Here is a 5,319-nt window from a genome sequence, read left to right on the forward strand (position 1 = left end):
TACTTAATATACAAAAAATTCTTCTTTAGTACTTCTTAAGATGTTCTTAAAATTATCTGAACTAAAAATGTATTTAGTTTATACTTGTATTAAACTTGAACTCAACTTTCATACAAGGGGTTCAACTTTACTACAAGTGGTACCTAAATACACTTTTTAAATACATTTTAGCACATTTTAGTGTCTTAAAATAGCACAGTGAAGTACACTTAGATGTTCTTAAGATTATCTTAAGAAGTACTAAAGAAGAATTTTTTGTATATTAGTAGAAGTACAAAATTAGAGCGCAAAATAGAGCACTTTAAGTACACTTTGGAAGTGTACTTCTTTTTCACCTGGACACAATGGGCCTCATTTATAAAGTGTGCGTACGCACAGATTTGATCGTAAAGTTTGCGTACGCAAAAATCCACGGCAAAGTCCATATTTATAAAAACTGTCTTTGACGTGGAAAAGTGCTTAGCGCCACGTCAGGGTCTGGGCAGACGTACGTACTTTTGCTTGTCTGATTGCTGCAGGTTTTTGGAAATATAAGCCAATTTTGCTGCGCGGAATTTGGTTTAAACATTGAGAATTGCTCTTTTATATGTCTGTGACATTAATTAGGCATCGTTTAAAGGCGGAGATCTGAAACTGCTCGGCTGTGCACAAGTTCAAGTTCATTTGCGACTTGAAAGGGGTACGCGCGTTTTTTGCGCGTACGTTCGGTGTATGAATCACACGTACGCATTTCTGATAAATGATCATAAGATCAAATGTAAGATGGTTTTTACGCAGCATTTTATAAATGAGGCCCAATGGGATTAATCGCAACCACTCATTTGACAGCCCTGACTTAAATGCTTTTAGCATATTTTTTAATTTAATTCATATAACCTGAATAAATACAGTATGAATAGTGTGGTAAGTTTCATTTAGCAAAATACAAATCCAGTGTATTTAAAATCTACTGAATTGTAGTTACTTGGCAACACAGGACAAAGAAATTATTGTACTGCTAATATCAAATGACATGATTTACATCAAATCGGTAATTACAAAGTAACTAGATATTTATCAATGCTTTCTCTTACAAAAGCTGCATTGAAATGTGATGTGATTCAGCTTACTATGGTATTTTGGTGTAACCTGTGGTTCATATATCTTAATAAACATGCATCAGCATTCTAAGGAAGGCAAAATTGAATCCTGTAACACTGTAATGAGGCACAAATTTCTTTCCTTAAATATCCCCCTGTGTAATATAATGTTATATTAAAATACAGTGATAAACTCTCGCAGGTAAAGTATTTTCCATCCAAAGGCAGACCCTCACATAAGACTCCAATTCACACTGAAATTAGCCAATTTTTACAGATGAACGCAAGTGACTTCAACAGAAGATGCACACTTAATTGTGATTTATTCTGTAATAAAAACATATTTTTTAATGCATTCAGCTTGTTAGTTCATTTCGTCTCGCAGTGATATCGTGAAACAAGTCTTAGGTGTCAAAAACTGGAGCTACAGATTAAATCCACAGGTAATTGGATGGCAAAAATAACTTGGATGGCAGAATCACCATGGAAACTTTACCAGCAATTTATTGTCATTCAGGTACGTGGATATTTCTTAAAGCAAAAATTCTTAAAAACTTGCAAACACAACTGAGGACCTGTAGCACACTACTATATGCACACTTTTATTTTTACTGTGCGTTAAAAGCAATGCAAGTGGTGTGATGATGAACCTTATCAGTGGTTAACACTTCTGACTGTGATACAAAAGGTGAAAATTCGGTGCTAATTAAACTTTACAAGAAGCTGTAAATGTTAACAAGACTATGATACATTGCTTTTTCTCTTTTTCCTTCCCGAGGTATAGTTTATGTCGCAAGGTGTCCCTGAAGCTGATGGACAAGAACTCTCTGTCTTTTATGACAGAACATTCGGCTGTACTGATGGGGTCACAGACGAAAGATTTCTTTTCTTGTGTGCATCCTATTCACAAACTTTCTAAAGAAACCTGCTTCATCTATTGCAAAGATAGTTATAAATATCTAAAAAACGTAATCAAAGAATTGATTATATTATTTAAAAAATAAACTACGGTGATTATATATGCACAGAAGTATTAATGACTATTGCTTTAATAAAATTCTTTTTCACAGGATACGCATAAAAGCAGCTGAATGGGACTGCGGAGGGTTCATTTACTGAACAAACATTGTTCACGTAAGAGATATTTGAAGAATTTTTCGTCGGTGAGTCTTTAGTGTACTCATAATGATTCAATTAAGTGACTCATCAGCCAATCAGCTGGAGATGTGAGACACGACGACCCATCATTTGTAGCTCTCGAGTTAAATCCTGCAATGAATCATGCATAATAAAAATGCATTTGAATATTTTGTATCACATGTTATAGAGCTCTTATTTAATAATTAATGGTGACTTTGAAAGACAAAATATGATTCTTAATTTCTCAGGAGTGTTTTATAAAACAATGATCCAAGATAAAGAAATGATCAAGTTTCGGTGACAATAGGTTGTCATTTTCACCCTCATGGCCTTCAAGTTATATGTCATACCGCAATGCAGTGCTTATGAAATGCATTGTGACACACTTCTGTCAACCAGATTTAGATTCTCATTACAAAAAACAAGCAACTATTTTAGCAATGTTTGCTTTACGTCATCTCAAAGGTAACACTTGTTTCAGCACATTATATTCACAAAATGCATCTGAATGTGTTGACAGGCATACATAAGAAAACATTTGATGGTGTATTTTAAAATAAGCAATTATGGGGCCTTTTCCCAGACAGGGTTTATAACTAAAATGCATGTTTGAACTGCTTTGATTTAAAAACACCTTGTCCTGTTTAATTTTAACATATTTCATTGTCATTTTTTTGTCTTGAGATGTACACCTGTCGTGTTTTTTGTAAGGTATGTTTGCAAAAATGTCTTAAATGACCTGATATTAATAAGGCCTAGTCCTGGATTAATCCAAACCCGGTTTGGGAAACCGCCCGTAAGCGCATAATAAATCAATGGCTCAAAAAAGAAGTTCTGGATGCAAATTAGGACCACGCAATTTATCGAAACAGGCGCAACACAGCAGGCGCACATATCGCAATATGCATACAGCAATAGTTTGCAATAACGGAATAATTTTAATTCTTTATTAGGTTGTGTTTTAGCAACTTGCACACAACTGTTAGTGAAAATGTGTGGTCTGACATGTGCTGACGATCAGAAAGAATGTAAAGCGCATGTTTGTTATATAATATTCAGTTTTAATATTGCTGGGCAAACAATTAATCGCATACAAAATAAAAGTTTGTTTTAGGTTTGTTTAAATAATAAATGTGTGTGCACTGCAAAAAATTATTTTCAAGAAGCAAAAAAATCTTAAACATTTTTCTTAAACACAAAATTCAAGAAAAATTCAAGAAAAATTTGCTTACCCCATGGGCAGATTTTTTTGCTTGTTTTATGCACAAAATCACTTAAATTTAATATTTTTGGTCTAAAAAGTAGACTTATTTTCTTAGATTATTTTGTTCATCAAGAAAAAACATCTTAATATAAAATTTTTTAGATATTTTTACTGAAAACAAGACAAAAATACTAAGAAAATGTTTTCTTGAAAATCATTTTTTGCAGTGTGTACTGTTGTAATTATTATGTATATTTAAATACATACACATACATTTCAGACAAATGGTATAATATATATATATATATATATATATATATATATATATATATATATATATAAAAATATATAATATATAAAAATATATAATATATAAAAATATATAATATATAATATATATATATATATATATATATATATATATATATATATATATATATATATATATATATATATATATATATATATATATATATATATATATATATATATATATATATAGAGTACTTTGCAAAAGTGTTACTGTGGGTTCACACCAGATGCAAGTTCAACAATTTGCGCGAGTAGATTACATACAAAGTCAATGCAAAGACGCGATCAGACGCATCCTCGCGTGGGGCGATGCGGATGATGCAAAAGACGCGCTATTCGCCTCAAACGCGTCTTAGCCCAAGTTGAAAATATTCAACTCGAGCTAAAAATTTGCATGACACAAAATCCCGCGAGTAATCTAAAGCGAGTAACGCTTTTGGTGTGTACATAGCATTAGGCCACCATGCCACCATTAGATCTTATTTTTTTGCAACTGTATAGTGATCATATATAATTATTTTTTAATCTCTTTATTAGAATACAACCAAAAAATACAAAAAATGTGTGTGAATTTATTTATATATATATATATATATAATGCAAAAACTCACTTTTATTTTGTATGCGAATAATCGTGATTAATCATTTGTCCAGCACTAGTTTTTAAATATATTAGAAAAGCACAAACAAACATTATCATATCACATTATCTGGGAAATTATTGCATAATGCATTTTCCCTCAATACCATGCAGTCCTATTGTGGATAAAGACTTCACGGTTACTGAGCCACAATTGGTAAAAAATTGGTTTGAGAATTCATTATAAAATTTGACGATTGACACATTAGCTTCCGCTCAGGAGTGTGGGTAATATTTCTTTCATACATACAGCTCACTGAAGTGTTAAATTTATTAATTTAATATGAAAGACGACCCAGTCATGCATGCATACTTGACAGGTTGATCTATTCAAGTATGGATGAAGAAAGACAAAAGAAAGGATGAGTTCGTGAGACACTTTAAAATGTTTGGATAATGAAATCTTAAGTCACGAATTCATATAATTGTCTTTCCATGAAACGTAGATGATGTCAGAAGCATCAACCGCTGGCGCTGATGATGTTAATAATTAACATGCATTTAAAAGAACGACTTTTAATACCAGAACCAGCTTCTAACTTTCAAGATTTGCTCTTTAACCATTGCTCTCTTAGTTAATTGCTGCGCCCATGTGGCCAATAATGAAAACAACCACAAAATGGCTCTGTGGTGGAGTTTAGGATGTTTACTACATAGTGACTTGAATCAGTTTGCTTCAGGAGACCTTATATGTAGTCGTATAGACTACTTTCGAGCTTTCTTGTCTCTTTGCAGTGCTTCTGCTTTCATTGTACGTGCCACGTGTTTGAGGGCGATTAAACGATGACAGACATTTTCATGTCAACTGTTTCCTTAAGAAAAGAGAAGATTCGCAGATGCTTTCTGTGTCCTTTGAGAGCAGCAGGATTGTGACTTGAAAGACAAGAATGATCTTTGGGTTTTTTTAGCTTCTGTTGCACAAAATCTGCACACTGAAGACCAGC

This window comes from Paramisgurnus dabryanus, chromosome 17 (genome assembly GCF_030506205.2).
Source record: "Paramisgurnus dabryanus chromosome 17, PD_genome_1.1, whole genome shotgun sequence".
NCBI lineage: Eukaryota > Metazoa > Chordata > Actinopteri > Cypriniformes > Cobitidae > Paramisgurnus > Paramisgurnus dabryanus.